Genomic DNA, 16,899 nt, shown 5'->3' on the forward strand with positions numbered 1-16,899 from the left:
AACCATGTCTGCAGACATAGAAAATCTGCTGGTTCCAAAGCATATTTAGTTGATCGCAATAGCTGTGAGATGTCTGTGATCAATGAGGATAAAATATATTTTACAAGAATTTTTTTTTAGATTTTTTGTTTGTACCTGCATGCAGTTTCAGGTGCCTTACTTAAACAATACTTAAAAGTATTAATAAGTAGTCATGGTCTGGAGGTATCCAATAGTGCTTAGTAATGTTCTGTAGAAGAAAGGTTTGATAGTGAATTCAATGATTCTTTTAAAATGGTGGCTACGGGGAGGTTTGAACTATTGAAATTGAAAAGGTTCAAATCTCCCTAAAGATAAAAGGACCTTTAGAAAGGCATAGCTATACTTTCTTATGAACTAATTTTTCTTTCGAGCTTGCTTACCTAGTTGTTAAACTTTTTAAATATTTTGGCTACTTATTGTAACCACACCATAGCCTACTGTGCGCCAATAAATTAATGTCCATAACTGCTTTCCTTTAGGCTTTTGTTATTTTAGGTAAAATTTTATAAGCTTTTACGCATTTTTGTTTACTTCTAAAATCATAAGATCTTCCAGACCGCAGTGATAGAGAACAGCAAAATGCAAACGAATTTGCTGTTGGAGATTTTTTTGTCGTTAATTTTAACATCAGAGGTAGTACGCTACACATCATTATATCGGTATGATAGGGAAGGCAAGGAAGTGAGAAGAACGTGGAGGGAAGTGATGAAAATCCTGAAGATCGTTTCTTGCATAAGGTCACATCCATAAAGATGAGCGGAAAATCTTCTACAGTGCAGAAATTTACAGTAGTTCCAAAATTCCTGTCGTTATAATGCCAATTGATGTCAAGTTTTATTTGCTTTTAGTCAATTCAAAATAAGAGTTGTCCAGAATAAAACCGAGGCGACCCGGCACGCAAGGGCGAACGCTATTGCATGCGTCTTATCAATATCCTACTGTGCATATTAGTTATGTACATTTTTAATATCTAATGTTTTGATGTAAAAATTGAAGTAACCTATAATAAATTAATTATTGTACTTTTTAAATTTTAGATTAGTCAATAACTTAACCGCTGACGCTTGGGAGAGTACGTATACTATCACAATCAAGAAAAATGCAAAGTTATTTTTTCTCAGCTTTTTCATTATTTGGAAGCTTTAGCCTGCTTTAATTATTTCAGTGATCTAACTACTATATTTCTTGAGTGAAGTTTCTTACTCTTCTAAGAATAGTGCAACAAAGTTTGACTGTTTAGTTTTTATGCTTAGTAAAATGTTTAGTAATTGCTCAAGTTATGGCGAAACGTTTACGTTACTTCTTTGTGTGGGCTACTTTTGCTTTCCGTTTTGCAATTTCCTGCTGAGTGGGCATTCTAAAGGTGCGCAATTGCAACGTAAGATATTATAGTTTAGCAACAAAGACACCATTGCTCATGATTGGTGTGATTTTGAACATGCGTAATTGATGCACACGCCAAGTGACTCGTATAGAATGATCCATTGTTTCCTGCTTTAATGTCCATAGTGGTGCAATTACAGTAGTTTTTACCGCAAGACAAAGGCTTAAATAACCTGTCAAAATTGACCAAACAATACTGTTCCTTTAAAAATTTTGTAATGTTAAGTATAAAATACCAAAACTGGAACAAAAACGGAGTCAGAAGAAAGCACTTTGCACAATCAATCGCCCTTTCCTTATTATCTTCAAGTTGTATATCATCAAGAAAACTCTTCCACGTTGTGTCAACGTTTCTTCGTTTCATGCAAATCAAATTATTGCAAGACTGAGCGTTTATCACAGTTCGGTTGAGCTCCAACATATGGCAACAAAAGTTTATTGCTTCAACCTCACCATTAAGGTGTTTCAGCCCAAACATCTCAGGTACTGCTTGTCTTTTTTGGTTCTGTGTTAACGCATGCACACCATCACTCCACAGTGAAAAAAAAATGTCAATATTTTATCTACCCGTCGGATATTTTTAACTCCCTTTGTTCAACATTTTGCCACTAGAAGACGCTGTGTTAATTTGAAAATAAATTTAATGGATTAAAAAATCCCTCTTTTGCTCAAATATTGTACCAAACATTGTGCCTAAATTAGCCACTTCCGTCATAAAATGTTTTTCAAGTATGTTTAAACTACAATTATTTTCATACAAAAGGTGGAATATAATGGAAATGGGAAAAATATGAAGGCCACGCTGCTTACAGAAATATCACTATGTCTTTGTTAGCAATGCAATGATTACGCTGTGAAAGCAGTAAAGGGCTTGCTACAGATTTTGTGCATTTTCGGCTCGAAGGAAACATTTCCAGCTCATGCCCACCGGCTCGATGGCTTAGTGATTAGTGTGTCCGCCTATGAATCCGTGGACGTGGGTTCTGGTGATGAAAGAGCAAACAAGAAAGATCTTCAAAGATATTTTTAAAAGTTGAACCATAGAAAAATAAAACATAGTAACTTTATTGGGTTTAGCATACTTTATTTCACACAAAATATAACATAATTAAAGTAAAATAAACTCAAACGTTTTCGACACGTACGTGTGTCCTCATCAGGAATTAAATCTGCAATACATAAAATGAAAAATCGTAAGATAAATTTGACTATGCACTGTAACTGTAACGACACTCTGGACTGAAAGCACAAACTGAACAAATGATACTAGAATGATTGCGAGTAAATTATGCGGTGGGAAACAAATCACATGAGGTGTAGACTAAAGGCATTGGACAAAACAATTAGAACACACACAAAAGGAACGATGAGCCACAGGCAAATAACTGCCGGTTGAGAGATGGATTTAATTCCTGATGAGGACACACGTACGTGTCGAAAACGTTTGAGTTTATTTTAATTATGTTATATTTTGTGTGAAATAAAGTATGCTAAACCCGCTAAAGTTACTATGTTTTATTTCTCTATGGTTCAACAAAGCAAACTCTCTACCAAAGCTTTATCATTTTTAAAAGTCTAATCTACAGTATTTCCAAAATGTTTTTAATTTTTGGTATTGTTTAAATTCAAAAAAATACAATAATAGCTTGAAAATATGAAGCAATCAAATCACGTAAATCCACTAAAACACGTGTGACTGCCCTTTAGCGGCAGTTATACATCAAACTAATGGCACGACTCTCTTTCAAAAATGGTAAACAGTACAAATTTTTATACGAACTGATCGAGTATTTGATGATAAAAAACATATTATGTTTTCCCTTAGCGACAGCAAAGGGCTAAAATGTTGTAGGTACTCAAAATATCCATATTTTATTTAACCCAATGACACAATCCAGACACAACTTTCATAGAGCATCAAAACTATTGTAAAATGACATAGTATCCCTTTGTGACCAAAATTACTTTTTTTTTAAAGTTTAGGCCTTGGTAACTACACGGCGCGTGGGCCATACGTTTTTTTGTTTTTTTCGTCGTATCCAGGCTTACACCCGGTAGTTGAAGATTTAGATTAAGTGGACGGAAAGGCAAGGAAGCCAATCTTCGTGTCCACCTTCAGGCATGCTTTTAAGTGTCCTACCACAGTGTCACAATCATTGTGCAAGGCCTCGCGTCGGGCTGCTTTGCGTCTTGACAGAATGTGCTGTTTTCATTATAAAATTCTTGAGCGGTATGTTATTTTCGGTCAATGACCAGTAGTAACCTCTAATTGTGAAGTCGTTGTTCTGCAACGTAATTCTAGATCATTCTGTATCTGGAACGTTCTGTTGTTTTCACAATTGCCAATATCGTTTGTCATGATGTCACAAGGTTGTTTACGAATGGACCTCTGATGACGAAATCTGTATTATGCAACAGTCCTCTACTCCTACGTGACATTCTTTAGATTTCTTTAAACTTGCTTGTTTATGCCGCTCAATGCTACGTGACCGACGATGAGTTCGTGTGATGCAACACTACGTCACCTTCTTGAAGTTACTGGACTGAACAACCAACTATATAAATAGTGGTGTAGTTTGTGTAATGTTTTATTATTATGGTGATTATTATGAGTTGATTATGAGAGGTGTGCTATGAGTTGTGGATTGGTAGTTGATGCAGAAATTAGAGTTATTTGAGAAGCCGTTCGTTAAAGTTCTTCAAGAAGTCAGATTATCATTTCGCTAGTAGAATTATTCGACATTCAATTGACTGCTTTTCGGTTTGACCCATTAAACTACGTCATTGAACCTTTCCAAGTCTTTTTCCAGGTAAGAGATAGAAAGAAATCGTGACACACAGACACAGTCGCATGCTCCTGAGCGGTGTCAAACCGGCGCCCTTTCGATTGCCGTTGATGAAATTATTTAACTTTTGGATTAACGGTCTTTATGTAATTGCAATAAAACCCGAAAAGTTCAAGTAGCTAAATTTAAATATCTTGGGTTTAGATTGGAATTTAAATTTCACGAGGTCCATGCTACATCCTATACCCACCATGGTTAAGTGAAGATTGGCTCCTCCAATGGTCTGAGAATGTAGAGCGACATGAGACAAATATTGCTGACCCGAGATGTAGCCAACTCACTATCATGCTACATGGTTTCAATAAAATGGAATTGTAATGCTCCAAATAACTGCCCAATGCCCACAGGCCTCTTATCGAACCAAATAACGAAAGCAAACGTTCAACACTTTTGCTGTGAAAGAATAATAGAATTTTAATGACCACTCTAGCCAGGGATTTAGAAGAAGGGGATTTTCAACTAAGCTATACTTTAACTGTCAAGGAGAGGGTGTGTTAAGAAGAAATGTTGCCAAACATTTTGAGAATTCAGTTAGAAATAGTACTTTGAAGTGGTGGCATCCACTATCTAGAAACCTGTGAACCTATAGAAAACTAGGCCAACTCTCCAAGAATATAAAGTATAATGCTTCAAGTAAAAAAATTGCAATTTTATTCTAATGATAAGTTCTGTATGTAGATTATACTCGTAAATATTATTATGCTTTGAGTTTCTTCTAATTAATTTTGCAACAATTTTCAGTGAGCTATCTCTACTGTAAAATAATACTTTACCCGAAAAGTTTGAAAAACATCTGGCAACATCAAAATTAAAACACCCTTTTTGGCAGGTGGTTAGACATCCCGTATTTCTGACAATCACTGCAGTCTAGCAAGCAACCTATCCCACTACTGTATGAAGGCGTGAGACTAAGGTTGAAGGAAGTAACACATATTCAATTTTTTCTCGCGTATGTTTTCAAATTTTAACACAGTTTATACAAACACCTTTTACTACAATTGTACAAAAAACAGGCAGTATGATACATCCGTCACTTTCCTGCAACATTTTTAGAAAACAAACTAACCAACGAAGATATGAAACTATAGGCTACCCTTCAACTCCTTAACCAGATCTCTCAGCACATAGATCTACATGTCGTGACATCTGCAATGACTTTCTCCCTCCTCCCATCGAACAATCGGCTTTAGAAAGTCATTATGAAACTTCGGATGTGCAATTGGTACCACCCCTCTCTGCGTTGACGACAACAACTTGCACACTTGGCAGACGACCTTGCATATACAGCAGCAAAGAAGATGAGTCGTCAAAGCACCTCTGGCTTGTTAGGGGCTTTAATGTTCGAGTTAACTCATCCCCTTCCTTCCCGGCATTTTAACGTATATGTGGATAATCCTTCGTCTGCTTGCGGTGATTCAACAACAGAAAAAGTTTAGGTTTTTTGAGAGGTCTGTATGCTTTGCACATGCGACCGATAAAATACTTAATTAAATCAAGAATAAACCTTAACGCTATGCTAAAAAATAAAATGACAAAACAAATCATTACTACCATCGACAGAACAATTTGTTAGGTAGCCTATTGGTACAATTGATTTATTTAAACCTATAATTTAATTGTTGTCATTATTTTATGATATTTGTTATAAAAGAAATCTTTTTTCAGAAAACATTTGGAGAAAAATCATTTAGGTTTGTTCAACGGGTGGGGAAAGCCGTCAAACGAATATGTTAATGGTTGTAAAAAACTAGCAAAGCAAAATGCATTTAAATGTAAAAGAGCGAACAGAAGTTATTTGTAGCAAATAGTTTCATCTACTTAATTGGTCTCAATATCTAAAATGTTCTCCAGAAGAATGAATCTCTAACATTGAATCTCTGGCATTTCAGGATAAACCTGCTTCTCTTACTCATACTTGTAGCAACTGAGCTTTTGGCTTGGCCTACTTGTTACGCAAGTCTTATCACAGTCGACAGCGAGTAATAAATTGTTTAACAAAACATTCAAACCTTCTAGTTTGTCAAAGCTGGTTACTAACAAATTGATGGTTTTGCACAAAGTTAGGTGCGTGGTTAGAGCAGTCGGCTAAGCCATACAACCTTGTATCTACATCCAGAAAAGAATATAAAACCCAAAGCTTGCCTTAACAATAAAAATAGTTTTAAAATAAACGTTTTAATATATTTTCCCAATAACTTCAAGATTAGAAAACAAAATGATGGGCTATTAAACTTATAGTACAGTATAAGAGCTTATCACAGGATTTGTTAAACGTGTAGTGTATTTTGATTCAATGTTAACCCTATCATAGTACGAGCTGTTTTCGTATGCGGAAAGTACGTCACGGGCTATCTTAGCCCTGTACTAATTAATCGCTAATTTAGCCTTTTTAGGGTTTCCCGAAAAGTTACATAAAAATGAAATCCTGTTGAAAATATAAGCAAAAAAATTAAGAATGTAAAATAGCGGACGTTTGAGTATTTTCGAGTGTCTTCGAAAGACAATTTTTTTTTGAGAAAATACAACAAATCCATCTAAAAGAGGATAGAAATGACTTCAATTTTAGTAAACCTTCGAAGAAGCTGCCACAGGACTGCGCTCTTGAAAGTTTACTGTACAATGCTTTCTGCGATTCTGAAATGCTTAGATTTGAAACGAAATTTATAGAATCAAAAAAAGAAAAATCTTCGTTTTAAAAATATATTCAATCATTTTATTTAAAACAGAAATTCTGACGTCAAAATTTTGTAACTTATTTTAAATCCTTTTTATCAATAACATTAAATTTCAATATTTTGTAGGTCCAAGAATCAGATCGATTATATCCTTGCTCAAAAGCGATTTCGTAATGCCATTCTATCATCAAAATCAATGCCTGGTGCAGACTGCGATAGTGACCATGTTCCAGTTGTCTGCTCTCTGAGGGTCAAGCTAAAGATATGCAAAAAAACTAAGCCAAACCCGAAATACGAAGTTGATCTACTACGTAAAAATCCTGAAATAAAGACAAAATTTTCCGTCTCGGTCCAAAACAAATACAAGTCGCTTAAAAGGCTAACAACAATAGATAACATAGAGGAACAATTTAAAAATAGCGTGTCGGAATCACTGGAAGAGTTCATACCACTAGTCAAAACTGAGAAACAAAACAAATGGATGACATCTGAAATTCTTGGCCTCATGGAAGAAAGAAGAAAAGCAAAGAATAATCAACAAAGATACAACATTTTGAACAAGAAAATTAAAAAGATATGTGTTGAAGCTAAAGAAACCTGGATAAATACTCAATGTAAAGAAATCGAAGATGTTAAAATCAAAAATAGTAAATATATACACAAGAAGGTGTAAGAGGTAACAGGAAAGAAGAGGTATTGCTCACAAGCGGGCTGCATCAAGACAAATGATGGAACTATTTTGTTGGACCAAAAAGACATTTTACAACGTTGGTGTGTATACATTGAAGAGCTGTTTTTCGACGAACGCGGAAACAAGCCAGGCATCTCCAAACCCATGGAAGGTCCAGCTATTATGAAAGAAGAAGCAGGAATCGCTATGAACAAAACAAAACATGGAAGGGCAGTTGGACCAGATAATATCTCAGTTGAAATTATCGGAGCTTAAAATGAGTGGGGTTTAAACCTAACCACTGAGATCTTAAATCATCTTTATGACCCGGAAACATCCCTACAGTGATATGGTACGTTCTATATTCATGACTTTACCAATAAGTAACGATATGAAGAAAAGATTACAGGCTACTGAGATGTAGTTTCTCAGAAAGATGTTGAGCATATCTTGGACTGAAAAGAAAAGTAATGACGAAGTTTTGAAATTGGCAAAAACAGAAAGGAGATTAATAACAGCAGTTAGATGGCGCCAGATGCAATTTGTAGGTCGTATTCACAGACTATTCGAGATGATACAGGGAAAAAGAAGCAGAGGTCGACAAAGGTTAACTTATTTAAACAGCTTAAATCAATGGGCCACAAACACAACAGTCAAAACGAACGATTTTATACGAATGGTAAATGACAGAGAAGATTGGAAGACCATGATCGCCAACGTCTGTACCAGATCAAGCACATAATCATCATCATCAATATTTTAAATACCTTGTGATTCTCAATGCATTCCAAGTAAATTTTTGCATACAGTGCTTACGCAGGGTTTTTTCTGATGAGATGCAGGTAAGTTTAATGATGATGATGGCGTATGAGCGATCTTTCCAGGCTAGATTGGAGGGCAGGAAATCTTCAGCCACTCAGCAGTCTTGTCGTCCAGGACCCTCAGACCATGCGCACCGTGTGGAGGCCGGTGGGTTAGGCAGTGGTGGATGACATGGTCTGCGGTCTGTTCCGTGGCACCACACTCGCATTCTGATGAAGGAGCCAGGCCCCACGTGTGCATGTCCGAACGAAGGCGGCCGACGCCAGTTCGCAGGCGGTTAAGCCTGACCCACGCAAGCCTTGCGAGGGACATCCCTGGTGGACGGGGATCGGCGTCGGGTATGAAGTCACGGAGCGTGGATGTGTAATTTTGCCACTCCGTGTTCCACATGTGGTTCGTCCAGTGGGCCGCACTTAAACCAAGTTCTTCTGCATTCTTAAGTAGTTGTTGTGCGGCAGGCACAAAGGGGCGTCTTGATTTCAGCCGCTGCTTTATAGGTGGTGGTCGCTTGAATGTTGCATGGAGGAGATGGTCGGGGTCCAGAGCGCGGCGAGCGAGAGAAATCGTTGCTCCTTTACGGCGTAGCTCAGCGGGTTGGATGCCTGCTAGGATGGGTAGGCAGTCCGTTGGAGTGGGACGCAGGCATCCAGTCACAGTACGCAGTGCGTCGTTGATGGCGATGTCAATCTGGTGGGTGCGAGAACTACGACACCAGACCGGTGCGCAGTACTCAGCGGTGGAATGAACAAGGGCTAGAGTAGCTGTACGAAGAGTTTTAGCACCAGCTTCCCTGCCGGAACCCGCCAATCGCCTCAAAAGTGCGACGCGTGTAGATAGTTTTTTTGCGCAGTGACTTTAATTGCCGGCGGTACGTGAGTGACCTATCCAGGGTTATGCCGAGGTATGTAGGTTCGGCACAGTAGGGCAGGCGTTCCCCATCAATGTTGATGTTTATCTCACTCTGTGCCTCCCGGTTGTTAAGGTGGAAGGCCGCCGACACTGTCTTTGACTTGCTGAGCTGTAGCTTCCATTTCTGGAGGTATGCTGATAGTGTTTGCATGTCTTGGCTGAGGTTCCTCTCCACTGACTGCCAGGTTTCTGCTGAGTGCAGGAGTGCCCGGTCGTCTGCGTAAGCATATTTCCTGGAGATGGTGGGGGGCAAGTCGTAGGTGTATATGTTAAACAGGAGAGGAACCAAGACTGAGCCCTGTGGGACGTCGTTTTTAAGTCGGCGTAGTCTGCTTCGACGACCGCTACCGGTTGTGAGGGTAAAACAGCGGTTTTGCACAAGTTCCATCATCATATGGACCATGTGTCTGTCAGAGAGCAGATGGAGTAACTTGCAGGTAAGGCTGCTATGCCATACGGTATCATAGGCAGCCGTGAGATCAACAAACACGGCGCCAACCTTCTTCTTAGCGGAGAAGCTGTCCTCAATGTCTTAGGTCATAAGTGTGACCTGATCTACGGTTGATCGTCCGTGTCGGAAACCAGCTTGTTCACGGGGGAGCTGCGGATCTATTATTGGTTCGACACGGGCGTAGATGAGTCTCTCGAGAATCTTGAAGGGGATGCAGAGCAGAGAGATTGGACGGTAGCTCTTCGGATCCCCTGGGAACTTCTTCGGCTTAGGAACTGCAACCACAATGGCTTTTCTCCAGATTAGGGGAATTCTCAGGTGGCGCAAACAGCAGGAAAGGAAGTCTTTTAACCAGGACTTTAAGGAGGCTGCAGCATGGAGTATCAACTCCGGGCATAGGTGGTCAGGGCCCGGGGCTTTACCTGGCTTTATGTGCTGGAGAGCGGCGGATAATTCTTCCGGGGTGAACTCACCCGAGATGTTGTCCCCGTCTGGGGTTGTTACTCTCAAGAGGTCCGTCATTTCTTGTAAGACGGATCTATCTGATTCACGGTCTCTCGATTTGTATTTTCCGTCCTCCACAAGTTGTGAGGAAATGGAATTTGCTGAAACGGGACATTGTTGACGAGAGGCACGTGATCTGCCAGTTAGGTTGTTCAGTGTACCCCATGCTATACGGCTGGAGTGCGTGAAGTCGATTGATTCAACGGCTTCTGTCCAGCGCTCCTTCCTCTTTGAGTCCAGCCTTGCCAGCAGAGCTGTGGCTGAGCTGTTGGTGTCATTGCCCTGAGGGGCGTGGAGGAAGTTGGAGTAGAAGCTTTCGCACTCCTTATCCCAGCACGGTATGTAGGTCTTTCGTCGGCCGCGGGGGATGGATTGTTTTGCCGCTGATGTTATTGCATCAGAAAAGTCCTGGTAGGCTTCTTCTACGTTGTTGGTGTGAGAGGATGGGAGATACTGTGTGGCTTCATTGGTGAGGAGGCTATAGTAATCCCAGTTAGCCATTCTGAAGTTCCATCGCTTAACAGGCTTGCTCGGACAGGCATTTTGAGCGTTGGAGCCGTGATAATCGAGGGTCGATGTTGGGACCTGGGGAACTTCTCTAGACGTCTGTCCGGTTGGCAATTATCGGGGTCATCACTTGCGAAAGCCAGATCGGGGCTTGTACCAGTGTTCCAACGTCCGGAGAAAAAGCTCGCTGCACCCTTGGGATCGTGCAGTAGGGTGAGGTTATTATTGGATGACCATGAGGCCAGGCTTTCTCCGTCGGTGTTGGTGGTGTTGTAGCCCCAGTCAACGTGGTGGCAATTAAAATCGCCAGCATAGAGGCTGGGTTGGGGGAACACTAGGATGACTGTTGGTGTTAAGCGTGAGGGTGGTGGCTTATAGACATTGATGATGTGATAGCCTGATATGTCTATGCATAGCCACTCTACCTCCGATTGGGCACTGGACTGGTCTATTTAATCAAGTAAGTTTAATCAGGTAGGGGAACAAGTATGAATCAGTATTTTCTACACAAGGCAAAATATTATTTGAAATCCCATTTAGACGTACAACAGAACTAGATACTGGTGATGTTGAATTTTGTAGAAGTGCTGGACCTGTGGTAGTACTCCGTTAATTACTCTTTTCACATGCATTCTAGTCAGAGTCAGCTGACAGGACGCTTGCCCCATTGTTTGTATTACGGTACTACAGTACTTTTAGAGACTTCTATAAATCTACAATGCCCTGGAAATCACCGGGACACTTTGCGGAATAGAGATTAAACAAAATTTTATTGTCTCGTTTGCCCTCCTGCGCCATTATTATCATCTCATTGCTAAATGACAAAAGTATTAGCAATAACACCCGTTGCACTCTCACACAAAACTATATTGATTCATTTCCTATTGTTGCGCATTTTGTGTTTGCGACATTGCAAAATACACAATTTCTATACCAGTGGTTCCCAACCTTTTTGTTGTCGCGGACCCCTTTAGACAAATTATTAATTCTGCAGACCCCTACCTAAATTTTGCCTGAAACTCAATTAACATACTATTGACTATTGTAATAATTATGCTACTCAACTACAGTATACTCAGGCCCGGATTAAAGTCAAATGGGGCCCCTGTGCTATTGAATTTTATGGGGGCCCTTACCAGCTTACGTGGAGCGTAATAAAAGTAAGCTGGTTTCGCTTGCAGAGGAAACCGAGCCTTGCTTAGGTAAGTTAGATAACTTTGAAATAGCACGTGATTACGTGATCGATGATTAAATAAGCACGTGCAAATTAAGTCAACAATGTTTACGTTATAATGGATGCAAAATCACACACATTAAATCAACGAAACCGTGCAAGGGAAAACATTGTAGCAAGGGACCACTGTTAGTACTGCACACTACACTGCAAATTGCAACGAAAGGTTATTTTGAATTTTTATTCTAAACTGCTCTTTCATTCACTACTAACTACCAATAACTTAGGATTTAGAAAGCTAACATGAAATTCAGTCGAACGACTTTTTTCTGGCTTTCTTTGCTGCAAAGTCTGTAAGGATAGCATCAAAATTCAGAAGTCGCAGTTTATCACACTCAATGCTGAGAAGGCTCAGATTAGCCAACCGCTCTTGTGTCATTGTAGACCGAAGTACGTTTTTGATTCTTTTCAGCTTAGAGAATGATCTTTCTCCAGAACAGTTAGTGACCATCATACAAAGAAACAATCTAAGAATTGTTTCTACATTAGGGAAAGCAGCTTCAACTTTGTCATTTTTATTATCTGGTACATGTTTTCATGACTAAAACTTGCTTTATTTTCATAAGCCTTTTTAAGATAGGCCTACAGGTAGAAATTCAAAAGTTCATCAACAAGACAAAGATCAACATCAGTAGGAAATTCTTTCGCTAAATTCATGACACTCTGTAAAATCTGTTCCTTTGATGCATGAAGATCAATTAAAATCGAGAAATTTTTAGCAACGCTTTTGTACACAGTAGCTCTTCTGCTTAAATGAGAGCGAAGAGCATCAATCACTGGAATAAATGATTTTATCCTAAATTTATCTCTTGCAGCAGAAGTTTTTAGCAAGTCTGCAGTTGCATTTACACTGTCATCATCAATGCGCGGTTGTCTTCGCACGGTGCGCCTTTGGTGAAGAGACTTGTACTGTACTCCAGGCAGAGTAGTCTTTGCTTTTTTCTCAATTTCATCGAAATTTTCTCGTTCCGTAGATAGAAATTGCTCGAGTGCATTGTAGGCCTATAGGTTTGCACCTGTGGTCAATGATATCTCAGCACTTTGAAGAGCCGTGCTTACTTTGTGAAACTGCTGCAGCAAACCTGTCCAAAGATGAAGCATAAAAACAAATTCCAATTCTTCCAGTTTTTGCAAAAGATTTCGAGCTTGTAGTCTTGTATCACCTTTTTCGTTGTTGTCGTCATAGATGTGAGTGAGGGCTTCAGTAATGTAGGCATAATTTTCACAGACAGCAGTCGTCGCTTTGGCATGGGCCTCCCAACGTGTGTCGGATAAATGTTGCAAATTTTTTGAGCCAGGTGGCCAACAACTTTTTAGTACTGCCCAACGTCTTGTAGAGGCCGAAAAAAAGCAATAAAGTTCATTGACTACGCCAAAAAAGTTCACTGCTTCCACGTAAGAGTAAACTGCAGCTATTTCAACCAAATTCTGGGAATGCCTAGCGCAGGGAATAAATTTTGCAAACTCATTTTTTTCAGGAAAAATTTGTTATTTTATTTATTTCATTTTTAGGAAAAGTGGGGCCCTCTGTCTGCGGGGCCCCTGTGCTTTAGCACACCCTAGCACAATGGTTAATCCAGGCCTGAGTATACTGTGTCATATTGCATTGCCACTATGACTCCTGCGGCAAATATCAGGTTAAACAGTTGCTCAAATAAGAAAATTAATGAATTGTTCAAGAAATGTCAGCAGTATTTGAATATTAAGGTGACCCAAAGTGCCACGACGTAAAATCATGCCGCGACGTAAAATCAAGAATTGCACAATCCAAACAAGCTTTCATCAAAATGGACAAAATACTGAAATCTAATTCAATGTCTCTAAACACTAGAATAAGAATTTTACATGTGTACATTTGGTCAGTTCTGCTATATGGCTGTGAATCCTGGACTGTATGCCCGAAGATCAGGCCCGTAGCCAGCCGGGGGCCAGGGGGGGCCTCGCCCCCCTGAAAAAATTTTCGCCCTCCCCCCCCCCTGGCAAAATCCCAACATTCTCGAGCAACAGCTACAATTGTAATGATTTTGCCCATCTTTCCCGTTGCAGAGCTCCAACCTAGGCTCAATTAACTACAATTGTTTTGTTTAGTTCACGGCTAAGATGATTAAACAATTTCGCCCCCCCCCTACCCCCTCCTTTGGCAACCTCAACATGTTCCATTCAACCAAGGCCAACAGGTGTTAGGTTGGTAGAAAAATTGTCAGAAACTGTGCAAAATAAAAATGTTTTGGGAAAGAATGATATCCTAACAAAGAGGGAATGGTTTTCCAGCAGGCCTACAAACCGGTACAAATTAGGCTATTTGATATCAGCTGTCGCTATTCTCGGTAGGCTACCATAAGTCCATACCTAATTCTAAGGGTCAGTGATAACCAATTTGTGCAGTGATAACCCAAATTTGTGCAGTGATAAATCGCAAAATGTGCAGTGGTAAAGCAAGTGGTTTTTGAAGACAACGCATACAAAATATAAACCCGTAATCTTTTAAGCAGTGTTTATTTTTTCTCTTCAATCAGTGTAAATAAATTTTGTTTCTAGTTTTCTAATCTGTAAAGTGTTCAACCTTGCAGCAGATATTGCTACATTTGGATCTAGCACTGCCGTTTGTGAGTGTGGATTCTCAGTGTTAACAAGGGTTGACGCTCCCACTTAGACGGAGCATGTTACAACCAAGACAGGCAAACTTGGTGCTTATGGCCTTTGAACATTCTGTATCGAAATCTATCGATTTAGACTTGTTTCTGAGACCGTTTCGGGGACGACGGTTTGCATCCAAACATCCGCGACTGCAATAGACTAGCTCACGGGTGTATAGGCGGAATGTAATCATATAGCCTATATCAAAGTCCTCTGCACTAGCTTCTTCGAGCCAGTTAAAGTTTTTGCTCATAACCAGTGGCGTAGCCAAGGAGGGGTTATGGGGTTTGAAACCCCCCTTTGGTACGCGTGTGACGTCACGATATTGAGAATGATGCTTTCAGTCTCTTTATGTCTTTAAAACAAAGTTTGCCTAATTTTAAACGAAACTGCAAAGAGCGAGTTTTGCCATTACCAAACATTCAAATATCTTAGCCTGGAATTAGCAACAAGAAAACATAGAGACTTGTAGCTTTAGTTCCGAAAAATGCCGAAGAAAACATGATCTTATCCTTTTGCTATGCCACCGGACAGCACCATTTTACAGGAATATTCATACCCACATTTTTGTTGAAAATACTCTCAGAATGCACCAAATTCAAAGTAATTTTTCAAAATTATCTGGGGGAGGCCCCCCAGACCCTCCGTCGCTAGGTGTCGCGATAAGTGAAACTCGCCGTCAAACCCCCCTCCCCCCTTTCAAAATTCCTGGCTACGCTACTGCTCATAACAAGTGGCCTAACGCTATTTATACAACAATTGCTGTGTTATGTTGGTCATTGTAATATGGTTGCCGTGATTTAACTAGCGGATAAAATAAGAGACCAGTGTTGGTCTTAACACTAATCTGATATATTGCAATTTTTGTGGATACCGGTATTTAAGAGGTTAAAATGCCAAAATCATTTAAATTTTTTCGGCCCCCCCTAACACAAAGTTGCCCCCCCCTAGCTCTGCGGTCTGGCTACGGCCCTGCCGAAGATAGAGAAGAAGATCAACAGTGTTGAAATTTGGTTTATTTGTAGAATGATGGGAATTAACTGGATGGATAAAATCACTAACGAAGAAGTGTGGAGACGCTCTGGGTGCACCCCTGGCGTCCTCATCACAACTATCAAAAAAAGGCAAATGACATTTATCGGGCATGTCTACCGCAAACGCGGAATTGAACACTCGGCAATGATGGGGCGATTTCCTGGTCAGAGACACCAGGGGCCAGGCGCGAATCTAAGAGTTTTTTTCGGGGGGGGCCAGAAAATTTGAAAATCAATTAAAAAGAAAGAAAAAGCTAAACAGATATGAACAATGATACTACGACATATACGATATGCTAGAAAATAGACATTAAAACAACCATTTTCATCAATTGTGACGCCGAGGGACTAATATCAGCTGTTTAGAAGCATATCAAACCATTTGATGCGGAAACATACAATTTTTCACAAAATTTCGAGGGGGGCCCGGGCCCCCTGGGCCCCCCCATAAATCCGCGCCTGCCAGGGGCGTCCACGTTTGGAAATCTTCAAAAATCTTTCAACATGGACAAACCAAAATTTTGAAAACCTAATTAGAAGTATGGACAATCGATCGTTGTGGAGACTCACGGTAGCCGACGCCTTATTCAGGCATGGCCGATGATGATGATGATGATGAAAGTGCTATGCCAAACTTTTTCAACGTAAGCAAATTTAATGAGAGGGCTGTTGTTGCCTATCCTGAACTGTGGTTGAGTTTTTGACAATGCAACACGCATGTCATCTTTCTTCAACGTTCAGGCGATTTCGATGATTAGTTTTTCTTGTAACAAGAGCTGAGAATCCTGCCTCACAAAGGTAAGTGGTTATGAATGGTAACAAAACAATAATCGCTTGCTTTGCCAAGAATGGGTAGGTTTGCGGTTGTGAGCACAAAACTTCTTCCACAGTTTATAAATTCTATTGCGTAATAGACGAGCCAATCCTGATTTAACTGTAATCGACATGCGTTGTGGTAGGATGTAGTTTAAGGTCAATATACAAATTGTAGGCAGCAGCATAGATTTATTTTAATGCAGACCGGTAGCCTACAGTTTATTCTCGCGGGCTTGAGCTTGACACATTTGCATAGAGAAAAAGAAAACAAAAAAGATCGCTTTTCGTTTTTTTCTCCAAAGTTTATCAAGGTAATCACGGACCCCCAAATGCTTTCTCACGGACCCCCAAGGGGTCCGCGGCCCTCAGGTTGGGGACCACTGTTCTAGA

This window comes from Aplidium turbinatum, chromosome 1 (genome assembly GCF_918807975.1).
Source record: "Aplidium turbinatum chromosome 1, kaAplTurb1.1, whole genome shotgun sequence".
Taxonomy (NCBI): domain Eukaryota; kingdom Metazoa; phylum Chordata; class Ascidiacea; order Aplousobranchia; family Polyclinidae; genus Aplidium; species Aplidium turbinatum.